The 26396-nt window shown below is 44.0% G+C and overlaps 1 protein-coding gene across 1 annotated transcript in view; it reads left to right on the top strand.

Moving 5' to 3' along the window:
- Window positions 1–26396, top strand: part of TLN2 (talin 2) — a 440519-nt gene that overhangs the window by 131185 nt on the left and 282938 nt on the right. Inside the window, exon 3 of the mRNA XM_028495089.1 lies at window positions 23009–23200. The gene's annotated coding sequence lies outside the window, so the exon portion shown is untranslated. The remainder of the gene's footprint in view (window positions 1–23008; window positions 23201–26396) is intronic.

A 26396-nucleotide genomic window follows, 5' to 3' on the forward strand; every position in this document is an offset into this window, starting at 1 on the left:
TGTGCAGGAGACCTGTCATGCCACACACAAACGGGTTGACTTTGAGTGGCCAGAACTATATCGATCCTTTGGCTATATCAGCATCTTTGCTGCTTGTGTGTGAACATGCAGTGCACACACACTTACTTTCCCCTTTCTCAATTTCTTGTTGTCATCTTCAGTGGAAATAATACTGGGTCCTGATATCATTCTTCAACTTACTCATTGTCTCCTACCCATCACTGTGAAGGGGGATAAATCTCAGTCTCTGTTTATTTCGTGTCCCTCATTTAAACCTTACAGATGTACCCCTGGGTGCCCTAAAGGGACCTCGGACTGCAAGCATGAAAGAGGCTATAAAAGGCTTGGAGGTGATCAGAGCCTGTTGTCCTGTAAATGCCTTGGACTGTGCTTTTCTGTTTTCTATTCTGGTACTGCCCCTAGGATGATTTTATGCAGGTGTTGGAAAGGTCTGGGACTTGACTTTTTAGAACTTGCCGAGTGAGTCTACATCTTCACTGGAAGGGCTTCAGTGATCTGCAGATGGGAAGGCAGCCTGATGAATTTCTGATCTTCATCCAGCTGTTACTGCCAGTCTGGTTGTGAAATGTGACAGGACTGTAGCCAACTGTGTAATGTTGAAATGTGTTGCCTCTGAAATTCCTTTCTATCTTCTACATTGCTATGTGAAATAAGAGGGTATGACTGGCAGTCACCAGGAGGTTTAAATCACATTTTGAATTTGCCTAAAGGGATTTATTGGTTTTCTGCGAATCACAAGACCTTGTGCAAGGGGCTGTTTAGAAGGAGTTGAAAAATACAGAGAACTTGAAATCCAGTTTGAGGTTCTGCTTGCAAAAGGATCATTAAAAGTGTGAGGTTAGGATATGGATGACAGCTAATATCGATGGTGTTCTCAAGGTGGGAGCTTAGAGGAGACAAGAAAACTATGGTTCTGGATATCTGCCCTCACAGGGGTGAGGACTCCAGCCTGAGTCTAGAAGACCAGACAGGATTTGAATAAAAGAGAACCAGGGAAGAACATTTTAGGCATAAATGACACACACAAGTGGGAGGTGGGAATGGAATGAAGTATGTTGGTGGACAGTGTACAGACTCTTGGAATAGTAGATCGATGTATGTGCTCAGAGAAAAGGGAAAGATCAGCTTGAAAGGTAGGAGTGGGCATGCATCATGATGCTTTGGATAAGAGAAAACCTGAATTAGCTTAAACCATGAAGATAACTCATTGATTCAATCACCTGTCAAGTTGCAGACATGGTTCTTGAGATTTTCTTAGGTTTCCTCATGTTCCCAAGGTGGCTGCCAGCAGCAAGGCTACATCCTTCTTTGTTCACATCTATAACCATCAAATAAAAGACCTGAGCTTAGTTCTGACTAGACCAGCTGTAAATTATGGGCAGCTTTGGATCCTAGGGTAAATGATCTTGAGTGAGTCTAGACTTTATCCTGTGGGCTGACCCACTTGGGCTAATTACAGATTTGTCTTCATCTTTGATAATCAGAATGTTTAACCTTGGCCTTAACTATCGTCTTCTCACGCCCAGAAAAGTTCTCTGGTGACCAGTTTTCCTTCTCATCTTCACTGGCTGCTTTTGCTCCTTACTAGGACTGCACATGCTCAGTCAACTAGCTGACTTATGTTGAAAACCCTACAGAGTGCCAAATTTGAATGGCTCTGGAGAACTACCTCTCCTTTCTCCTGTGGGGCTCTCTCAGAGTCATGCTCCACTCACTCAGAATTCCTCTGTGGGAGGTTACTCAATGGAGTCTTCCGTTTTTTCACATTAACGTTAGTCACAAATTAGGTAGGATTGATGAAGTTCAATAGTGGCATTGAGAGGCCATCCATCCGTGCATCCATTTATTCAACAAATGAGTACCTGCTATGTGCCGGAGACCATGCTTGCCACTGGGGATGAGCCCAGGTGTGGCACATAGTCCCTACCCTTGAGCTCTCGGTCTGGTTGCAGAAGCACAATTCTGATTTTATGCGGTGGATAGCATATGTAGCATATTGAAGTTTAGAAAAGAGGCGTTTGTCTCCAATGAATGTGTTAACAACAGACGACATTTCCTAGCTCCACTAGCATGCTGAAAATGGGCTTAGGGGATAGAGTCAGGCAATGGGAAATGTGATAAATAGATCAAAGATAAAATGATGGCATTTTCAGTAATCCACAGGTGTTATTCTTTGGCTGGGCTATAGTTGTTAAAGAAGTGGGAGGTGGAATGGACCCTACAGAGTCCCAACAGTTCCATCCAAGATTCCAATCAGTAGGCCAGGGATGTGATCTGGGAATCACATTTTAATCTCTGACGTCTTGGGTGGTCCTGATCCTGGTGGTCTGAAGCGTCCTGGCCTGGAGTGCGGAGTGTGGGAGTGGACCAGTACATGTAGGCTGGAGTAGAGGAAGAATAGGAGCCTGAGAGAGTGGCAAGAGAGGCTGCAGAAGGATGGAAGACTGTCGTTTCTAGGGTTGAGTGGTCAGCAGGACCCTGTACGAAGTTGAAGGCATTTGACAGCAGGACCTGTAAATCTCCAGCAGAGCATACTTAGAACAGGAAACAATGCCTTGGCCTTATTTTTTCACAGTTGAGCTAAAACATCTTTCCAGAATAAAAGATTCTTGAATTAATCACTTGGCTCTAAACTCATGCAGCCAAGAATTCAGGTTCCAAACTCCAAGTGCAGTTCTTAGTCTACTAGTCTGCCTCCCACTTGAGAATTATTTATCCTTGTTAGGTTAGTACAGTGATTTTGAAACGCTCTTGAGTGACCCTTGGAGGCCACTCTACAAATTGCTTGATTCACTATTTAAAAATAGGATTGATTCAAGACTGAATAAAATGTATAATATTAAATCCACATGGGGGGCAGTGTGCAGTAAGGATACTTGTGGGGGGTGCGCTTAGTTGGGCCTTTTTTCATAGAATCATTAAGACCTAGTAAGACTTTTAAATTTTCTTCCTCAGACAGGGTAACTGTAAGAACCGTCTCAAAGGTTTGTGACTTAATCTGAAAGTTGCTAGGAGTGTCTTGGGTTCTCTATCTCATGAGCAGCATACTACACATTATACTTTTTAAATTTCCTATGCAGTGATGATTTTTACTTTCCTAGTGTTAAAAACAGAAACTAGATTTCAGGCTGGTGCCATGTTTTACATTATTGTTGGAGTTACCCCATTCACCATTACAGGTGGAAATGATGGCAAAAGTAGCATTTCTCAATATAGCTTATAACTGCTTTGTGTTTTCAGTTGTGTTTAATAAAAATTTATTAGTTAAGTTTGAAAATAAAGGGGCACCAAGGAATAAAGTAGGAGGGCTGCTTCGTCCTTGACATTTAATTATTTAGTTTTAGGCATTAAAGTGTACCTTGATAGAAGGTGTAAAGATTCAGGTCACTTAGCCCAGGATTTCTCAGTCTTGGCACTATTGACAATTTGGGCCGGATAATCCTGTTGTTGCAGTCTGTCTTGTGCATTCTTAGATGTTTTGCAGCATCCCTGGCCTCTACCCACTAGACCCAATCAATGATAATCACCAGTTGTCTCCAAACATTGCCAAATGTCCCCTGGGAGCAAAATCACACCTGGTTGAGAACCACTGAGTTAGCAGAGACAAAAAAGCTTTTTATGGATCTCTCTTGACTCTGTTGTTAATCCATCTTTTGAGAATATTGCTTAGTCTAATAAAGGAAAAGGCATACAGTTGATTATCGTTATTTAAGATTCCATATTTGCAAATTTGTCTACTGGCTAAAATTCATTTGTAACCCTAAAATCAATACTCCTGGCCCCTTTGCAGTCAGTCTTGGACACACACACGTGCAGAGAGGCAAAAAAAAATCTGAGTCACCTGATGCATCTGTTCCCAGCTGAGGTCAAACAAGGTGATGCTGTGTCTTCTTGTTTCAGCTCTCAGTCTGTAAACAAGTATCCTTTTCACAGTCTGTTTAGTGCCATGTTTTTCATATTTTTGTGCTTCTTGGTGATTTTGCTCTTTAAAATGGCCCCTAAGTGTAGTGCTGAAGTGCTGCCTAGTGTTTAAGTACAAGAAGGCTGTAATGTGCCTTATGGAGAAAATGGGGATATTTTAGATAGATGCTTCATTGAGGCATGAGTGATGGTGCTGTTGGCCGTGAGTTCAATGTCAGTCATATCTGTCCATCTATCTGTCTGTCTTTAAACAGAAACACAGATATCACAGGGTTATATATTGATGAGTTGATGAAACTGCTGTGACTGGAGGCTCATAAGAACCTAACCCTGGATTTCCCCTTGGAGCAATAGTCGAGTATTGACTAGTTCAGTGTCTGTGGTGACTTTGCAGAACATAACTACTGCAAATAGCAAGAATCAACTCTACTATTATTTTTCTACCTTATGTTTCAAAAACCCAGATTTTAAAGATCTAAGGTGATATATGTATTAAGCTACATTGCTTTTCTTTATAAAAATTAAGATAGCCACATTATAGAAAACTGGTAAAGCATATAATTGCAGAGTCAATGGATATAGATATGTTTAAAGCCATTACATACCTGGCAAAAAGATTGTACCTATTTACAGTGCCCCAGCAACTTACTACAGTGCCATTTTCAGTGCATCTGTGCCAACATTATTTTGCATGTTTCATAGTTTTAAAATGACAAAATTGATACATGTTAGAGAATTCAAGTAATACAGATATTTAGAAAATCAACTGTAAACGTCTCTCTCCTTCTCACCTTTTCCCACCTCTTCCTAAAGAGTGTTAAGAATTTGGTGTGTATCATTTCAAGGCTTTTAATAAATGCACATAAAAATAAATGCATTTTATAACCATAATGTAATACAGAGGGGACTGAATATTTGCCTACTTTGTGTTATGCTTTGTTACTTCATATAACTTAGGTGAAAAAAATGCTTCCTTGTTATTTATAAAATACTTAAGTCATCAGGAAAAATTATATAAATAATGGTTCTGTTTAATAGTTATTGTTTAATTTTTGTGCTAAGAGATTAGCTTGTGATAAATGTCTTTTAATTTGTAGTTATTTTTTTCCTGGTAGCCTAAGCTACAGAACACAACAGTTTCAGTCTTGGAATTTTATGATTTTTTTTCTCACTAGGCTTGATGGAGGATTTCAAAGAACTGAATTTCCTGATAGAAGAGTACTTAGTCAGTGGATGCCAATGGGTAAACATTGTCCAGGATCAGGCAAGATGCGTAATATAAATTAGTACACAGATATTTGTGGAATGATTATGATGTGAGGAACACTTTTGCATCAAAGTGATCCTGAAAGAGGACATTTGAGGGATGGCTGATGCTCACTTGTGAGTTTCACACCCATAGGGACTACTGGGAGTGACTGGGAATCCTATAGATGAGACCTCCCTGATCTAGGGTGAGGAAGTGAGACCTCTTTGTACCAGCTGTTGATACTAAATAGACAGGAAATTTTGACTGAGTTTTAAGCCTTACTTCCATCAGAAAGCTATATTTTTCACATAGGGTGACTTAAAGAGATACCATAAAAATGCTCCTGGGAAAGAAAGACTAAAACATTAGTAGCATTGTTTGATGGAAAAACCCAGAACTGCAGACCTTTGAAACAAATGACATATGCTATTTCTAGGATGATGGGACAGGGAAATTGTACTGATTTAGGGTTACCTGTTGACTATTTAGAAAAAGGTAAAATAAAAAGCATGACTTTACCAAGAAGGACTGTTTCTGGAAAGAATGGAAAAGATGGGATCATGCTACTGGCTGAGTGTGAATTTCTCCACCTCACAGTGAGACGGACCTAAAAGATTCTATTTTGCAGGGCATAGGATTCTATTTTGCAATAAGGGAGTGTCACTTAACATGGTAACTTTGCACCTTGATCCCAAATTCAGCACTCCAGCAAGACTCCAGTAGGCCTTCTGGTAGATGTGAAGAAAACTTAAGGTTTTGGCAGAGACCTGGATTTTTAAAAACACTTTTACAATGCATTTGTTAGGGGAAAAAAATCACAGAGTTTTTGAGTTTTGTAAAATCTATCCCATTTAAAAGGAAAAAAGAACACCCTTCCCATAGGTTAGGAATTATGAGGTCTCTTCCCTATGAGATTCTTAGCTTACTTATGGGATGATTGTTTGTTTACTCATGTATTCAGATAATCATCAAGTGCATAGTTTCTCTTCCAGAACATCTATGGGAGAGGATCTAAGGAAAACGTTTAAAGGAAAATATTTCAGGTAATTGTCCATGGTCCTCTTATTTTTATTCCTGACAAATAGCAAGCAAATTTTTTTCTACTCTACTAATTTTTAATTTGTGAATATTTATGAAAGGACTTACTTGAAGTGTTCCTTTATATTAACTTTTTTGTTGAAAAAATGTTTAATAATATATACAAATATATATTATTAACAATATTTGAATTTTCACTTGTTATGAAATACTTACACATTATAGGAAGTTTGAGAGTAAAAAGTAATAGATCAAGTTGTGTTCCGCCCCCCTCAAAAAGTCTTTTAAAATAATGTCTCTTTACTGAATGTCTTTAGCTTTGTTTATAAAATATAGAAGGTTTAACCATAGTGTTGCCACATCCGTGAGCTTTTCTTTATCTTACAGAAAAAGAAGATAAGAGTCTTCTTTGTACATGAGAGTCTTCATATTTTTTTTTTTCTGGCTTTATAGTTTTTTACATTTATACTTCTTACCTACTGGGAATTTGTTTTTGTGTCTGTTAGTGGTAGACTTGTAACTTAGTTTTTGTTTATGTGTTTACTTTCCCAATATAATGTGTCAAATAGTTTGCTCTTTTTACTTACTTTAAATGATAGGTTTATTGTCTCCTTGATATCTATGTATTTGTTTTTCATATTCTCTATCCTGGTTAGTTATTTATTTGTGTGATGATATCACACCGTTTTAGTTACTATAGCTTTACAGTGTGTTTAGTTTTGTCAGGCTAGGTTTCTCTTCATTATTTTTCAAAAACATTTTAGTTATCTGAAGCTTTTTCTCTTCCAGTTAAACTTTAGAATTGGCTTTATAAGTTCTGCAGAATATCCTGTTGCGATGTTGGTTGGATCATATTGAGTTTTTAAACTAGTAGAGGGATAATTGCTGTCTAACAATATTGAGTCTTCCCATCTGGGAAATGGTAGTTCTCTCCATTATTTGTATCTTCTTTTACTGTCCTTCAGTAAAATTTAAGATAAGATTGATTTGGTGTATTTATAGGTAGATTTATTTTCTAGGTATTTTTTCCCCTTTCCCTCCCTCCCTTCTATCCCTTCTTGATAACGAGTGGAATTTTTAAAAATGACATTTTCTAAATGGTTACTGTATCTGACCATCTATAATTGACTAGATTCTAGGCAGACAGGCATTCCATTAGCAAAAATTGAAGAAGACCTGCCTCCTTTCTAGTATTTTTACCTTACTTCATTTCTCTGCATTAGTTAGAGCATGAAGTAAAATGTTGAGTAGAAATAGCACACGTCCTTGTCATCTTCCTCATTTTAATGGGACATTACTTGTAATTCACCATTTGTTGGCTCATTTCCACACATTTATGATTTAGTTGTCTTTACTGGACAGTATTCATAAGAAAATGTCAAATTGATTATAATCGGGGGAAATGTTTGTTACTGATTTTTTTCCCAAAGGACGTGGCAGTGATATGGGACATGCCATGCACACAAAAACATTCCTGATGCGTTGAGGTGCTCCTTCTTGGTTCTCCTCTAAGAAATTCACACCATATAGGAGCCTGCTGAAGCCTCTGAGGACTTCCTGGACCACAGGACCTCTGCAGCAACCCTAGGGAACACTTTGGGCCAGGCTAACTTACATGAACCTGGTGATCTGGTTTTTCTGGAGGGTGTGGGTTCAGTAGAGGGGGTCTAGCCAGTGGCACAGACACAGGTTGGGGTGGAGTCTTGGGGTATAAAAGTCATGTTCTCTTTAAGCAGGTGGAGCCATGTTGTAAATGTGCCCTGAGAATAAATTGGTAGGGTTGACATTCAGAAAATCCTTACTAATGGTCAGATTCAGAGGCACTTTGGGGACTGCACAGGAGCAGTGAATTTAGACACGTCAAGAACCAGATGTATCAGAGGAAGAGAATGACACACACAGGTGTGCGATGCAATAGCCCAGGACTCTGGCACTTCCATGTGGTTGAGAGGTCAGTTTCTGGGTTGCTAGAGGTAGGCTGGCAGAGTTAAAATTAAAACCACAGGCTCAGAATGTAACCTCAGTCCTTACCTTGTAAACAGTCATCCTTTTTTGCAAGTACATTCCACTACCTGGGAACACTTCTCCTAGGTAAATTCAAAATGACCGCGTGTGCCTGAAAGACACCAGCCCTAATACATTTACAGGAAGGGTTTTCCAGCTGTGATTCCTTCCTGGAGCCCTGTGTACTCTGTGGAGGCCTGTGAGCGGCCTGCAGAACTGGGGGCTCCAAGTCTTGTGCCCCCATTTCAACCAGAGCAGCTCTGCCTTTATGAATCTGCATTGCTTACCGGCTTCTGAGTAAAGTTACATAAAAACAAAAGCAACACTTGGCTGCTTAAAAACAAAAACCCTTGAAAGCCATCATTGTCATTCATTTTACTAATTTAAATCATGTTTGTGCAGTAATGCCGATATTGCCTACATAACTACAGGCATTTTATATTCCCACTCAACTGCATTTCTCAATGCCAGTTTCCTCAAATACAGGATTTAGAAATGATTTCCTCATCCATTTTTTTTTTTTTTTTTGTGGTATGCGGGCCTCCATCTGTTGTGGCCTCTCCCGTTGCGGAGCACAGGCTCCGGACGCGCAGGCTCAGCGGCCATGGCTCACGGGCCCAGCCGCTCCGCGGCATGTGGGATCCTCCCAGACCAGGGCGCGAACCCGGTTCCCCTGCATCGGCAGGCGGACGCGCAACCACTGCGACACCAGGGAAGCCCTCCTCATCCATTTTATGTACACCTTACAGCAGTTAGTGTGTGCATGCATGTGATTGGGTCAACTGTGTACATGTCATATTTCCTGATAAATGATAAGCTTCTTACTGACCGCCCTGCTTGTGTTGTCTTTATTTGTTTTCTGTCTCCACTCCCACCCTCATCACTGAACACCTCTCACAAGTCCAGGATGTAGTTCCTGATTCCACCTGGACTGCTGTGAATGAATGTTCCCTTGCCCTTCTGCTCAGGATATGAACAAGAAAGCAGGCTGGGAGGAGTTCAGAGGCAGGATTCCCTAGCAGCCTGACATGCCTCTTGCTTTTCAGCATGCAGGCCAGTTGTTAATAAGAGAGCGCTAAGTAGCCAACCCCGGGGATTGCTGTATTTTCCTAAGATCACCAAAAATCGAGGCAGGAGAGCTGGCCAGCAGAACCTCTCCCAGTTCTGCGTGGGCTACAGTCTAAGTAAATGAGGCCAGCGGATGTGGCCGCAGCCCAGAGGAATTAGAATGAAGTCTTGTTTCACAGAGAGATTATCAACTTTCTCCTCAGTGTTCAGCTACACCCTTCCTGCTCTTCCTGGGCAAATTGGAGTCCCTTCTCTCCTAAAGAGCACCGTCTGGTTAATCTGGCCCAAAGTGAGCTGTGCTCTCCATTCCTGAGCCAGACTGTGTGTATTCTCTCACTAGCACTTTCTTGCAGCCGTGCTGCCACGTTCTGCAGTTATCCAGTGAGAGATTTTGTCTGCCACACCAGCTCTGAGATAGCACTGGGCACACATTGGGTGATTATTTCAGGCAGGGGTCTTTGGTTGTGGTAGACACCTATTCACGTCAGTTTGGTAAACAGGGAAGGTTTCTGTGTGTCGTCTTTGATACCAGAGGTTGGGAAGTACAGCACCCATGGGGCTCAGGGGAATTGGACTGAGACACTCAAGGTGCTCTTCTGGGCTCCCGCATCTCTGATCCTATCTTGGGGTGTCCTTGATCCTCTTGTTATGCACTTGAACTTGCAGGTCCAGCCCCGGCCTTTCTGACTTCCTAACTTTCCAAGCTCCCTGCCAGGGTTTCATCAAACAGAAAGGCTCAGTGACTGGGGACACTGGGCCAAAATTGGCTTGTTGGAGCCAGGTCACCTAAATATTAGGTCTCTGGCCTGACCATGGATTAACTGCCTTAGGTTCAGAGCTCCACCCCTGCCCAGAGGGCTTTGGTGGAGGGGAAGGGGAGGAGGTGAGGCAGGCCCCATGGTCCTTGAGGCTGTCCTTGAGGACCGCAGAATGTGTCTCTTACATTGCTCAAGTATTTACTAAATAATGAAATGATTTATTCTTTTTGCCAATCCCCATATTTGCTGCTTTGAAGTGAAATTTACCTCTAACCTCTGTCTTTCCTTGTAAGAAATGTCGATCATGCTGGAATCTGTCTTCCAACTGGCCCATGACCCCCACCCTGCTCCTCAGCCCACCTTTGGGGTTGGATCCCAGCTGAATTACATAACTGAAGGCAGCCAGATAGCATCGCAGGGCAGCCCTGCCAGTCCTTCCAGGAGGCAGAGTGAGGAACAGCTCCACCGAGAGCAGCCTTGGCAGAGATGCTGTGCACAGATAGGGCTTTGCGGCCCCCTTCATCCCCTCTCACTAGCTGAGCGTGCAGAGCTGGCCGGGCAGTGAGAGGCTGTGTGTGCAGCCCGGGAGTGTTCCCCTGGGCTCACATGGCAGAGAGTGCAAACGATTTGACTTTCCAGCTGTGCAGAATGTCCCTGCTCCCCCTGTTCCTCTACGGAGTGGGGAATGAAAAAGAAATCATCATTCTAAAACGACAGAGAAGAAAAGAGTGAGCTTGCCTGATTCACAGAAGTTGGTGTCTGTGCTGTGCATTGAGGCTTCATCAGACCCATGTGGTATTTTGGAGTGGCGGGAATAATAGGGCTTACACCTAATCAAGGAAAAAGAATTCCAAACAAAAGCCCTGGTGGGGTTTCCTGTGCTGGAGCGTGATATTGTAGTAAATGGGAAGCAGAGTTCCGCAGTCCAATCTCTGGTCTGATTACACAAATTAGAGCAGGGGCCCTGTTTTCAAAGGAATGTGACACGCCCCATTGGGGCCCCTCCTCAGCGGGTGTGTCTGCATTTCCTTAAGCCCTCTCCTTAACAGTTAATGCTTTCACCAGAGGAGCCAGAGCCTTGTGTGGAATAATTCTGAGGCCTTCCTTAGGGTCTCTGCCAGGGGACCATTTTACAGGTGAGTTTACCTTATGTCACAGTCCTCTAGGGAATCCTGTGGCTGAATGCTCCACCCTTCTCCTGCATTGTTCAACAGAAAGTGCATGCAGGGTTCTGACATTCCAGGAACAATTGCCTACATTTCCAAGCACCAATGAGCCAAACACTTTGTATGGGGTAGAGGAAAATGTTTAGATAAAAAGTCTCTTTTCTTGCAAAAGGGCGTCATTCTCTGCACTCGTACCTGGTGGCCTGTTGCTGTTCTCAGCCTTCACCACTCCTTTTCCAGAATATTCCCGACCCCCTGGCTTGGCCTTTCTGAACTACTTGAGGGTTCCCTGATGGGCCAGGTTCCTCTCAGGAACTCTGCCACTTGCAGTTTCCCACCCACCCCTTCCCCCTTTCCTCTCCTTCTCTTTTCTTGTCAACCTGCAGATTTAAATATCCTCTTCCTTGAGAAGGTTCCCCTTACTCCTCTCTCCTGTCCTGACCCCCTCCTCCCCCCTGCCGTTAGATGCCAAGGACGGTGTCTTACTCATCTTCAGATTCCTGATACCTGGTGCATCACAGGTACACCTCAACGATTTGAGAGAAATTCTCTCCTTTTCAACTAATGATATGTTCTAATTATATTTTTCTCTAGAGCCAACTTAAGCCCCATATTACATAAATATGTCTCTATGATAGCCTCGACGACTTCTGATCTTAAAAAAAATGTTTTTCTTTTCTTTTTTTTTTTTTTTTTTTTTTTGATACGCGGGCCTCTCACTGTTGTGGCTTCTCCCGTTGCGGAGCACAGGCTCTGGACGCGCAGGCTCAGCGGCCATGGCTCACGGGCGCAGCTGCTCCGCGGCACGTGGGATCCTCCCGGACTGTGGCACGAACCCGCGTCCCCTGCATCGGCAGGCGGACTCCCAACCACTGCGCCACCAGGGAATCCCCAAAAAATGTTTTTCTTGAAACCATTTTGGTTTGTTTTTACCCACGTGTCTTGCTGCCTTAGCTCTTGTGTAACTTCCACGTGCTGGGAGTGCAGTAACGATGCGACAACCGAGGGGTCCCTGAGACAGTGGCCTGAGTCCTGGTGTCTGGGTTGTGGTCCTCCCTTTTAACTTGCTCTTTGTGAAGGTAATAGCCGAATAGTGAGGGTGAGATGCAGTCACACAGGTGGTGGTACCCAGCTCTCTGACTGCTCCTCCCTTTGCCCCCGCCTCAGCTAGCCTTCCTGAAATGTTCCTATTCTTCTAAAATGCCCCAGCCTTCCTGCCACTTCCTATACGTGATGCCCAGTTGCTGTGGCCCCTCTCCAGTGCGAGCTGGGCTCCCTGTCGTTTTCCAGAGTCAGCTCCCCCGGCTCCTGTGGGACGCCCCTTTCTGCGGTTCCTTCACGTCCCCGCACCAGTATTCCCCAGGATGACTTTGGATGACCCCACCCACCACAGTGCACATCCCATTATATCGTAGTCATTTGTGGGTCTCTCCTCTCCCGGATTTGGAGGATGATTCTGCGGCAGAGCCCTGGCTTTACCTCCCTCCTGTGTTCCTAACCCCTAGCCCAGAGCCATGTGTGCAATTCCTACTCTTTGAGCCAATAAATTAGTTCATAGGGGGCATTTAATTAAAAAAAAAAATAACAGCGTGCATATCCTCCGTGGTGGTGTTTTAGGTTTTAAAATGATTGCACATGTCCTAATACTGTCAGAGGTCAGGGCTGTAAACAGGTCATGTCCTATTCCACAGGTGAGGAAGGGAGACTGAGCGGCTCAGAACCGTAGCCACACGGCTTGTGTGATGCACAGTGGTGACCGAGACCTGGGCCTTCAGAGGCTTGTCTGGTGGACTTTTCCCCATATGTCAGACTCCTGTAGACTTGATGGAAGTCACATTCGGGTAGGAATCGGGTAGCCCAGCTTTCTGGCTTTATCATGGGGTGCAGAGTCTGGTCTCACAGGTAAAAGTAAAGATGATCTGATTGGCCTTTTCCCATGATGGTGGCACCCCCCCCCCCCCCCCCCCCCCCGCAGCCCCTTTTAATCTACGAGGATTTCAGACCTGGATGAGAGAGTTGTGACCACTTCAGGTTTTGCCTAGGTTAGCCCCCTCCTGGATTATATACCTTATAGATGTCACACTTTGGTGTCGTTTTTCCTGAACATGTTCATTTTCTCATGCTATGTAAGATGCTGCATTTTCCCCATTGACATATGTGTTTTCAGAAACGCTTAAAAATATCCACTTGTCGCCTGTGCCCCACAGAGCAGAGCTCCATGTCAGACCTGCTAATTTGTGCATGTCTGCTTGCTAAAGCTTCACCAGCAGCAACCCCAGACAAGCTGCTAATAAGTGTTAAAACACTGCGGGTGTGCGTGCTGGGTGATGTCCCAGCTAACAGGGCACAAACTTCCTCTTGATGTGCCAGCGGTGAATAAAGTTCATAAATATTTTGAGAAACATTCACAATATTCTTTCAGTACAGTAAAAAATTTCATTAGTTTGGAATAGCGTGAAGTCACCTAACTTAGAATTATAAGGAAAATTTGAAAGCATTAAAGTATCTCCACAATACATTGCACTAGGCTGACAGATGATGTACCTGAAAGAGCTTTTTGAAATATGATCTGTGCCCCAAATTTAAGACATTATTGCCCAGTAGAGGGTTTTAGAGGATCTATGCTCATGGGGATTTAAGAGCAACAATTAACATGCCACTTCTTAATTGAGTGCTTCTGGATTGCTGGAGGGGTACTCTCTGGCAACAGTTGCACCCTGAAATTCCTTACATAGCTCTGTATTAATCTGAATGAACCTGAACCTGTTTTGATTACCCTTGCTTTGCTAGGCAGACCCTTTAAACTTCTACCTGTGTAGGTCTGGGGTCATCTCACATGATGAGTTGGTATAGTTCATGGTAAGGCCATCCTCTTGTGGTTCAAATCAAATATTGGAACGTCTGCTGTCTGCAGCAATGTTGGCCAGCTTTCAACAAGTGGCAAAATGTACTTCCTGCCCGCAAGAAGTTTCCAGTCCACTGTAGAGGACAGACAAAGAAACTGGCCCTGGGGTAGCATTGTCAAGGCCTGGGCTCTGGAGTCAGACAAGCCCTGCTGTTTCCTAGCTGTGGGAGTGAGTGTGTCACTTAACATGTTCAAGCCTCAGTTCCTTCATCCGTGATGATGATAATAACTACCTCTAATGTTTCTGTGAGGGAAAGGGAGATGATACAGGTAAACTCTCAGGCTTAAGTGTGCATGGTTTATCTGATTGGCTGTTGCTAATGTGAGAAAGGAATAACTAAACTACAACATGGCAAATGTCCTGTTAGACCAGGTATGTGTGGTGTTCTGTGAAACCAGGTGTGAACAGGTAACTCCTGATAGGGCGTAGGGGGCCAAGAGAGGCTGGTGTCCGGGGAAAACATTAGGGAGGAAGCTGCATGTGAGCAAGTCTTCAATGCTTCTGACTCATTCCCTTGGCAAACGTCTATTGACTTAGGATGTACCAGAGACTTCACTAGGCTCTGGGGTTACAGGAGTGACTCCAAGATAATAACCCATGCCTTCCTGGAACCTGCATCCCAGCGGGAGCGAGAAGAAGGGACGCGCACACACCAGTGCATGTCCGAGCACTGAGGAGGAGGAGGAGGGTGTAAGGCCGATGCTGGGAATATGAAGTAATTAGATGTGCCTAGAAAGTAGGGTGCACGGGGTGGGGGGGAAGGAGCCATGGAAGCTGAGGAGGGAAGTAGCACTCACTTGTGAAGGGTTCTCTGTATCCTTCTGAACAACTCCGGCAGCAGTGGGGAGCCATGGGAACCTTCATCTTTTTCCTTAAATAGGAAGTTCATTTTTCTTCTGCTCTTAATTTTAATACCTAGTCATTATAGAAAATGTGTAGCAAAATTAAAAAGTAAAAGAGAAACACATATAGCCCCACCACGCAGGAAAAATTTGTATTTTGACTAATTTCCTATCAGATTTTTCCTCCGTGGGGTGGGTTGTGATCATGCTGTAAGTACAATTTATTCTGGTTTTTCTACTTACTACAGAGTAAGCATTTTCTCAGTGTCATAAGCAGCACTTTTTCAGCTATATATCTAGTCGAGAGAATGAAACCCTGTCAACTTAGCTGCTTCTTTTGGATCTTCAGGTTGTTTCCAAGTTCTTATTAGCATGAAGAATGAAGGTTTAGAGTTCTAATATATGAAAGCATTTCTGCATGTAAGATTATTCTGTGATGACAGATCGCCATCATTGTGATTACTGGCTCAAGGGCCTGGGCATTTCAAAGGCATCTGAAATGCATTGTCAGAGTACTTGGCTAAAAGGAAGCACTGACTGAAAAGGTTGTACACCTTTACGTGTCCCAGAGACGCCTGGAACCTTGGCGGAGGTTGGAATCCGAGCAGTTAGCCGATGTGGCCTCCCCTAGGGGCTGTGGCACTGCTGACAGAATGACAGGACCTTGCTTGAGTGTGAGGTGCGTGCCTTTATTGGGGTCATTAACTTTAGCAAGAGCCGATGCCGGTTTGTAGATGAAGGTGACATGTGTGGTTTAGGAACGCCCTCTTCTCTGGTCCCCTGTGGTTCTTAACGATGTAACCGTTCACTTAGATGTCACTGTTCCTGTTTGGATGGAGCGCTCGAGCCCCTGATACTGGGCATGAGCATTTTTATGTACCTAATTATTGTTGAACCCCATTAGGTAGTGGGGTCAAGGGAAAGGGGCCTGGGCAGTGGCTGAGGCTCGGGCCAGGGACGGGGCCCGTGCCGCAGTGGGGCTTAGGCAGGGGCGCCTGGCACAGAGCACTGCAGCGGGGCTGGGGGTGGTACAAGCCTCCTTGGCTCGAGTGAGACAGCAGAGTGTGACCCGGGGCTGAAGACACGGGCTCTGCAGTCTGCTCCAAGTCACGGTTCTGGCTCCTGCACCAACTCGCCCAGCAACCTGGGGGGGCAAACTGCTCAAGCTCCCTCTGGTTCACTTTGCTCAGGAACAGGGCCAGTATCTTTTTACGTGCAGCACTAAACGATATTTTTCAGGCCTATATATGTAAGAAGTATCAATTTAAAGAAAAGACAGAAAATGATGAAATCAAAACCCAGAATAAGTAGTTACCTCTTAACGTTGTTGAAAGTTACACAGTGGTGTGGCCGGTGGGACGTCCTCAGGAAGTGTCAGCAGAGGTGGTTGATGATGACGACCCTTTATCCGAGGGCCCTCAAGGTGTTGGAGTTTTTTCTCCCACACCCTCTGGGAAGGGTTGTGGCTTTTGGGGTGGTGCTCTGCCCGTGACGGGTGGAATCACTTTTCTGACCATTCCCCAGAGCTCATCCTTTGGAAAACATCTTTGTTTTCAGCCATGCTGAGGCTGGTCAGGCCCAGTGCTGGACCATGGAGTAGCTTCCCAGGGCCGTCTTAACCAATTACCACAAGTTGGGTGGTTTATGTAGGGGAGGGAAAATAGTTTTTTCTCTTCCTTTCTGAGTTCTCTACCTTGCTGAGATCTCCTGTAATAAAAGATTGACAAGAGAAAAACAGAAGTTCATTGACATGTATCACCTCATGTATAATGGGAGATATACATGGGGTAACAATGAGTAACTCTAAGAAGCAGAGATAGAATTCAGGCTTAAATACCACCTCAGTAGGGAAAAGGGAGGGAGATGTAGGCCTCTTTGGAGAGAATAAGGGATTTTTAGGGAAGATGAATGGACTTTCTGAAGAATAGATGAGAGGAATGATAACAAAATTTGTCTGGATGTGCTGTCTACTTCCAGTCTCCTCTCCCGAGGTGAGTCAGTCTTCCCTGGTTGATGAAACTCCAGGGGAGGGATTTATACAATCGAATTGCTTTTCGAGGTTTATCTTGAGGCAGATAAGGAGAGTTCAGAGAAAGCCTCTGCTTGCATTTGCTGTTTCTCCCTTGCCTACAGCTCAAAATAATCATTATCCCAAAGCGGCATATTTTGCTACCTTTCATTCACTACATCAGAAATTTATTCTTTAACAGTTCCGGAGGTCCGAAGTCAAAGCTGGGGTGTTGGCAGAGCCGTGCTCCCTCTGAAGGCTCCAGGGGAGAATCATCCCTGACCCCTTCTCACTCCTGGTGGCTCCAGGAATGCCTTGCCTTGTGGCTACCGCACTTCACACATACCCCTGTCTTCTGTGGCTTCTCTTCTCGCTCTTATAAGGACACCTCTCATTGGATTTAGGGCCTGCCCGTGTAATCCAGGATGATCTCAACTCAGTATCCTCAATATCCAGATGTAAATCTGCAGAGTTTTTTCAAATCAGGCCATATATACAGGTTCCCATGACTAAGTTGTGGACATAGCTTTTGGGGGGCCACTATTCAACCCCTTTAGGCCAGAGGTTGGGTGTGAGTTCTCATGGGAGGACTGAAGGGTCTGCTCTGACCTTGCCCTCCATACCCCAAAGCATGGACACTTGGGACAGGGCATGTCTGGTCTGGCTTTCTGGGTCTAGCGCCTCAGCACCTTTCTAGGAGACACCAGGAGATGGAGAAAGTTCCCATCAGAGGCCTCATTAGTCCAAGCATCAGTGCTCGGGATGGCCAGGATGTCGGGATCGCCATCTCAGGCACACCTTGGCTCCCAGACTTTCTTGAATGGATAGCAGTTGGAGTTCACGTGTGGTGTTGGTACAGTCTTTAGTCCAAAATCTCTCGGCTTCTCATGTAAGCAGGTGAACTTGGTAGTACTTGTAGCCGCAGTTGAATTTTTGTGATAAAGTGGAGTGAATGGCTGTGAAAAAAGAAGCTCTGTGGCCCGTGAGAGAAATTGTGTGATTGTGCAGATCAGGGGTAGCTGAATTTCAGTTACCAGAAGTATCTATTGTATAAACAGGCCACCTATGTGAATGTAAATAGTAGAAATCAAACAAGAAGAGAATCTATAATTGGTCACCATGGAGGTCAATGGTGGGTTATATTTCAGGGTTAACAGTCAAGCTAAAGATAGTCTTTCCCGGCTGTAAAACTACAGTTGACGGAGCAGTAATTAGGTGTGAGTTTGTGCTCCCTTCTGGCTTCTTTGGGTCAACGTGCTGTTAAATTATGTGGTGATACTTGTCCTCCCTCTTCCTTCCCTCACTGTGCAGCTTTCCTTATGCCCCTGCCCTTCTTCCTCTTCTCAAAGCTCTCCTGTGCTGTTGAAAATCTTATTGCCCTTTTGAGAGGAACTTGTTTTCAAAGTGGTTGCAAAGGGATTCCATCCAAAAGCTGAGGTGGTCTTTGCATCCGAACTTTTCCATCCAAAAGTTTTACAGATTGTTCTTCTTGAACTGCGTTCCCTCTTCGCCATCATGGGAAAGGATGCCAGACTATTCCTTGGCTCTAGTCCAAGTGTGTCAACAGCCAGTTAATTTCCAGTTCACCAAGGGCAGAATAATCTTGGGTAAACATGGCCGTTGGAAAAAAGCAAATATTGGTCTTGGCAGTTGTAGTCTCTCAAGTGTCTGGCCCCTCTTGTGTTAGTGAACAAAAAAAGAGCTACACCAGAGAGCATGGCATCAAACACCACATCTGGTTAAAGAATATTGGTAGAAATATATAAATGCAGGACTTGTAAAAGATAATATGATTCTCCCTTCCTCACTCCCTCCCTCTCTGAACAAGTCTGAATCTTCCTTTAGCCCTTAATTTTACTTGTTTAAGCCTGGTCTTCTCAACTTGAGCCCATTGACATTTAGGCCAGATAATTCTTTGTTGTGTGGGGCCGTCCTATACACGGGAGCATGTTGAGCAGTGTCCTTGGCCTCTACCCATCAGATGCCGGTAGCGCACCTCCCTAATTAGTTGTGGCAACTAAAAGTGTCTCCAAACAATGCCGAATGTCCCCCGGGGGGCAAAATCACCACTGGCTTAAGCCATTCCTTTGCAAAGTGGTAGCACATAAGGTGTCCTGAGTTTGGTGATGGAAGAGTAAGGGTGTGTGTGTGTGTGTGTGTGTGTGTGTGTGTGTGTGTGTGTGTGTGTAGGGTAGGGAGGGGTGGTGGTTTGATCTCTCAACCTTAACGCGTATTTCTTCTTTTAAAATTTATTTATTTTATTTATTTATTTTTTTGGCTGCATTGGGTCTTCGTTACTGTGCGTGGGCTTACTCTAGTTGCAGCGAGCGGGGGGCTACTCTTTGTTGCGGTGTAGGGGCTTCTCATTGCAGTGGCTTCTCTTGTTGTGGAGCATGGGCTCTAGGTGCACGGGCTTCAGTAGTTGTGGCCTGCAGGCTCTAGAGCACAGGCTCAGTAGTTGTGGCGCACGGGCTTAGTTGCTCCGCGGCATGTGGGATCTTCCCAGACCAGGGCTCGAACCCATGTTGCCTGCATTGGCAGGCGGATTCTTAACCACTGCTCCACCAGGGAAGTCCTAATGCTTATTTCAACCCAGCTGTGCTGAATATGGTCATGATGTGGGTCTCACAGAAGTGAAGGCAGTAGGTGATTATCAAATCAATGTTATCAGCTGTTAGAGCAGGCTTATTCCCTGGCTTATTGTCATTCCTCTGGTGGCTTTAAGATGGGGATGCCAGTCACATCGAGGATGCCTGACACTTGGCACCTTTCCGTTGCTTGATTCCTCATCTGGGCAGTAAAGCATGACAGGAGTCTGTTGGCCATCACACCTGTGAATCAGTCAAACTTACTTCATGTCATTGGAGGGGAAGGTGCCAAAGTTGGATGTCAAGGTGACACACTGTTTGGGCAGATGTAGTTCCTGGATCTTCTCAAGCGTGACTTCATGTGTGTACAGCCAGCTAGTCGCGCTTCCTTAGAAAACTTAAAGAAAAAAGACTCCACCTCGATGGAACTGTTGATCTTCCTTTAAAGCCTTAGGCATTTTCATCATTTAAACACACTTTCAGAGTTTCAAGTGTGTTGCAGTATTGTCATCAAACTGACACAGCTAGGTTCCAAACAATGTACTGTACCTTCACGTATTGCCTCTCATTTATTTGTTTTTGGTTTTTAATTGGAAACTGGAAACATCTGCAGAAGGAGAATGGTCAGTAGGAGCTCCTGTGTACCCATCACCCAGCTTCAGTGATTATTAATGTACAACCCATTTTGTTTCATCAAGAACCCCTCCTTCTCACGTGATTAGTTTGAAATAAATCCTCAGCATTGCATTTCATCTGTATGTATTTCAGTATGTAACTCTAAAAGATTGGGGCTTTTTTTTTCCCCGAAACATAATTATCATCTCTAAAAATAAATGAACCCGTATGAAACCTAAAAGCGCCTTCATACTAAATATCTTGTTGCATTTGGTTGATACGTCTCTTAGGGCTCTTTTAGACTTCCCTATGCTCCTCTTCATCTAATCACGATTTTCAAGGGCAGAACAGGTACTGGAAACGGTCTTTCATTCTCTTTGTGTCTGGTGTGTTGGTATGTGGAGGTGCTATGCCTGGAGCCTGACCTGGCAGGAACTTAATAGGTACCTGCTTGTCTTCAAATTCTGTGAGTTCTTCCGTTCAGTTTCTGTGGCTTGATGTGGTACACAGTCATTTTCTCAAGGGATACTCAGCTGACAGGTATCTTGAATTTCCCAGCAGCTCCTCCGCACACATCTGCGCTTAGGTGGGCTGCTGTCAGCCTCCCCTCCCCTCCCCTCCCCTCCCCTCCCCTTAAATGAGGCTTTTTAAACCTACTCTCTGCCCAACTTTTCTGCACCAGCATGTGTGGTAGCAGCCAGAGGTCTGGAAGTCCATGAAAACCGAGTACCTAGTGACCAAGCATTCTATGAGTGATGAAACTGAGCTCCGAATGCTGCTTCCCAACACTTTGTTTCCAGGCTCCTTCATGGCCCCTGCCTTTCCTTAGTCACTGTTGCCCTGGCGGGACACTCCCAGGGCCCTGGGGTCTGGAGGAGGGGTCTGACTCCCTGCTGCCACCTCCCAGTTGCCCTTCCTCCAGTTTTCCAGTTAACCACACCCTGAGGCAGGTGTCGGTTTTCCCAGAAGTAGCGCCTCTCTCTTGTGTCCTGACGGCACCCCACTCTCTGCTCTTTGACCTCCCCGAAACCTCCCTGTCGACACTCCTCCTTTCCTCCCACTCTGTTAGGCTCCCCCGCCTGCACTTCCTCCTTGACTGGGGACTGGAGCTTCCTGAGCCTTGGAGGATGAAGGCTGCGTGGCTTCCCCTGGGGACACTGCTAGAGGCTGGTGGCCGCACACACTGGGAGCCACGGCCTCTGCTCAGCCTCTTTGCACGTGGCGTCCTTTTAGGGGCCCCTGCTCCATACACACACTCGGGTTCTCCGGGAAGCACGCAGACTTCTCAGCTCGCTTGAGTCCCCTTTACTCCACCTCCTCCTTGGCACCCACTTTTCATAGAGGACACCCCTCCCACCCCCCATGGAAAGCAGAGGTCCCTAAAGTACCGCCTGCCCCGCTTCCTTCCTCTCTCCCTGCCAGTGTCCAGTGTGAGGGAAGAGCTCTGGGGCGGAAGAAGCTGTCTCTTTCCATCTCCCCAAGGTCTCCTTTCTCTGGGAGTCCCCCTTTCCCTCTGGGCTGTGGCTTCGTTTCTTCAGTCTACAACTTGCCCAAATCCCCAAAGATTTTAGCATCAAAACCCACCATCCCCGTAACCCTGAGGGATATGTGTTGTTAAACCGTTTTCCACAAGAGGACACGGATGCTTAGCTCCCCAGGCACACAAACAGCTGCTGAGTGCTGGCTGTGGGGCAGGAGCGTGGATGTCTGACTCCTCGCTCGGCCCTTGACCTTGGGTCACAGTCACCGAGAAGGATACGGCCTTCTTGGGAGCCTCTCTGTGGGCTGGTACAGGGCCTAAGGAAGGAAGGAGCTTTGAGAGTGACTGTGATTGAAGTGACTGCCAGTGCGAGTCATTTGATGCTTAAGCTGCCTAACTCTCTGCCCCTTGATATTTTGGGTACCATCTGTCTTGCCATCTCGATTGTGAATTCTTCAGGGGCTGCTTCTTCATTTTTCTGTCCCTCAGAACATTTTGTACGTGGTTGGTGGTTACTAATGGGCTTTTTATTCACCTAGAAATCTTTAGCTTTTAACTTCAACCTAGAAGGCTTTTAAAAAACACCATTACGTGATTCCACGTGTCTTTAATGAACACTTGACATTTTTGTTTAGTTGAGGTGTAATCATTCCACATGTGAACTTTAGTTTGTTTATAATGTAATATTCAATCAGGACCCATCACTTGCATATTATATCACAGTGTGATTTATAATCCATGGCATTTTATAATTGAAGAAATGCGGCATTGTAATTGCAGCGGTAAAAATATTATAATGTTATAGACCCTAATCCTAGCTATGTCATGGACATAGTTGTGCTTTACTCACCCTCTCCTAAGTGGTGGTTTTTCCTCCCTAAGACTGTAGTTTCAGCTCCCTTTCCCCTTTATTACCTTCTGCCTCCCAACTCCTACAGATGTAGAATGAGATGACCAGAAAATGGAGGATTCCGGTGAGTTGGTTTAGGGTATTGTTTCTGAAAGGAACCATTAGTAATTTAATTTACAATTTGTTTTGGGCTGACCTACTTTTGTTTATCAATAAAAAAATACAAAAAAGATGAAATATTTGAAAAAGACATATAAACTATAAGCGCTTTTATTTTTATTACATTCAAGCAACATAAATACTTTGTCAGATTGCTATAAAAATTTCGCAATGTTCACTCTTAATTTCTATACTTGTGTTATTGCAGACCAGTCACAAACTAGTTGTGGACAGACCACCCTGTGGATAACACTGGGCTAGACAATGGAGGTTGTACTTAATTCATCAATTTCCATGGAGTCACTTTTATTTTTATTATTATTATTTTTAACCAGATCACTCCAACTTATTCTGATCTCTGCTGATCACAAAGAAACACAGCTGGGAAGAACTTTAAAGTCTACTGACATTCAGAGGTCAGGTGGAATGTTTGTTTGACTTTCCTTTAAAAAAAAAAAATCAGTGTCCAACCCCCAGTTTAATCAAGATGTTCATCATTTCATCCATTGGAAACCAATAGAAGGCAGGTAAGTGGCTTTCCTCCTTCTCCTTTATGGAGAATGCCCAGCCCTTCTTTGTCTTATAGTAGAAATATGGGTTTGAATATTTTCTCAGCTGCATAGAGTGAAATTCTAATACCCAAGGTCATAACAGCCAGAAGAAATGTTATATTCTGATTGCGAGATAAAAAATAGGGATTGGGAATTGCTTTTTAAATAGCACAGCATTAAAATGTTTTGACTCTCAGTCTGATGGGGTCTATCTGGTGATTACGTGATAGTCTATGCTCAAGGTAGCTGTGATTGTCTTACTGGAGCACTTAAATTAAATATTTAAATCTTAATGGGAATTGGCAGGAACCATTAGGGGAAATACACAAAATAATTCAAAAGAGAAATCCAAGTGAATTAATTTTAGCTTTAGGGTTGTATTCAAATAACACCAGTTATGGTAGGTTAACATGAAACCTATTTATGCTGTTGTGAAAAGGAATTAGAATCTAGAGAAGCACTGCAACTAGCAATATAATGTGAGACACATAATTTTAAATTCTCCAGTAGCGACATTAAAAATGGTGAAATTAATTTTAACGTTTTATTGAACCCAGTACATATGAAATGTTAACATTTCAAAATATAATATAGAATTTGTTAATGGGGTATTTTATGTTCTTTTTGCCTTCAAAATCAAAGTGGACTTTATACTCATTGCAGGTCTTGATTTGGATTAGCCACATATCAAGTGCTCACTGGTCACAAATGGCTAGTAGCTATGATAGGTAGAGAGAAACAAAGTCCACAGTGAGGTAGATAATTTGCACGATTATGTGAGTAGTTTTATATTTCAATTACGATTTGGTCCAAAATAATTTTAAGTGATTTCACAGTTACCTTAGCGGGGACAGCAGTGGACCCTCTGGGGAGTCATCCCTTCTCCAAAGGCCTCTGGCTACACGCATCAGTTTTTTAGCAGGTCATTTCTGTGGACAGGCTGGTTAATCTCACCCAAGGGCAGGGAGGGAGCATGAGAACTGCTTTTACTTGTTCCATAAGGGCAGAGACCAGGATAGAAGTCAAGCAGGATACTGCTTTATATTTTTTGTTTTTTATTTGAGAGATTGAATTAAAAACAGATAATGGAGTGATTTTTTTTTTTTAATCTCTTCTCTTATTCCTGGAAAAGACTTTGCTACCTGAATACTGTATACTTAACTAATTCTGTTTTTGGCAAAGGGCAAGTAGAGGCTAGGTTACTCTGGGAAGTGAGGCTGGTGCTGGGGATAACAGACAAACGGAAAAGGGAAGTAAAAGTCCTAGCTGTGCCCAAGCAAGTGAGCTGTGAGCATCAGATCCTTCACGTTCTGATTTCCTCCTTGGGAGCAGAGGTCTCGTGGGAGGGGCCCTGGAGCTGTCCTGCCCATAGTCATCCAGACAGCTCCTGTGCTGCCAAGAGTAATAACCCAGGCCTGCTGAGTCTGTCTTGGGTCATCTATATCTTACTCTGTGCAGTGGGGACAGAGAGAACGAGATGGCCATAATGTTATTGGATAAGCCTAGACTTTTAATTTTTTCTAAGTGAAAGCAGCTTTATTAAGCATTCTTATTTAAAAATTCTAGTTTTATAAAATACTTATATTGAAATGGGATGATAGCTGGTATTGCTTCAAAATAATCTCCAGTGAGGGAGATTTGCACAAGGAAGTAAGAGGGGGTTTGGATGAAATGAGAGTGACTATGAATTGATCATTGTTGGAGCTGAGTGGTGAGTACTTAGGGGTTCATTATTCTCTTTATTAGCTATTTGAAATTTTTAATAGAAAGCTTTAGGTTTTTAGATGGTGTATGAGGTTGTAAAGAAAACTCTGAAATTTTGTTATCCAAAAATAATGGCCATTAAGTCGAAAACATCACTTGAAAACCATCTACTGGACATTCCCTTGTGTGAAAATGCCTTGAAGAAATACAGGAAAGGTGCGAGTCCTGATCTTGCCCTTAGAGAGATTTTATTCTAGTTCCAGAGCCCAGAGATCACACACGCGGAGGAGAAGAAAGTCAGTGTTGGCTGCAGGCGTGTTTTACCCCAGGCCTTATTGCTTATGTGGTCCTTAGGTTGGCTTGTGAAGGAGGTTTCCCTTCTGCCTTTCACAGAGGAGTCAAGTGAGGCTTGGAGGACCCACACTGCCCATATGCACTCGGCATGAGTGAAAGGGAACAAGGATGCCACTGGCCTTGGGTGACTCGGCACCAGTCTCCATGCTGGCCACTTGAGGGTATCTTATCTATTGGAGTTGTAGAACCTTGTGGAACCAGAATTAGAAGGAATACAATATAATGAATTGCCAGATTATGCAGAGAAGTCTTCCAAGACCAACGAAAACTGAGAGGACAGCAAGAGTATGGGAAACCACATGGGAAGGAAGGCTGCTTGGGAAAGGGGGAACTTGGAATGACAGATCAGGGACAGGGAGGAGGACACATATAGCTCAGGAGGATTAATTTTCAAAATGTTCTACGAGGAGGAAGAAATTTCAGTGACAAAAGAACTGTTTGTTTTGGGGTATTTGGTTTTGAATGAAATGTACCAAAACGAATATGTAAAGGAGAATCTTTGGCCAGTGGAGCAAAGATTGGACGGATTTAGCCTTTTGGAAAAATGTATCAGGTGGCCATTCATGAAGACCAGATCGCACATAGTAAGAGATATGAGGGCAGCAATATTACTTTGGAAAGAAGAATTTTGAGGGATTACAGTAGCTACTAATCAGAGCCAAGGGATGACAAGTTCTTATTGATAAAACAGTGTGTCCCTGATTTCCACATTATGTATACTTGAGTAGCTAACTTGTCTCCATTAGGCAACCATCCTCCCGAAGGGCCCCATCTTATTGTCTGTAATACCTATTTTAAGTTGCCCACAAGCTGATGAAATTCCACTTTGCACCTTTATTCTTCCTGTCACTTTCATGGTGTCATATGTTGGCTCAGCACACCTGGGCAACCAGGCTTTGAGGACTGGAGGAATGAACCGTTATGGGAGTTCACAGGAGTTTAACATGTCTCCTATATAGGAAGGCCATCCCTTTTCCTGGCGGCAGCCCTGGGATATTCCATGGTAGTTGATGGGTTTTTCATTGGCACGGGAAATTAGATGGTTAACTTACTTGAAGAAGTAGTATTCTCTCTTTGTGTTCTTCAGTTGAATGATTTCAATACAGAAGACGTT

This window comes from Physeter macrocephalus, chromosome 11, assembly GCF_002837175.3.
Source record: "Physeter macrocephalus isolate SW-GA chromosome 11, ASM283717v5, whole genome shotgun sequence".
Lineage (NCBI taxonomy): Eukaryota > Metazoa > Chordata > Mammalia > Artiodactyla > Physeteridae > Physeter > Physeter macrocephalus.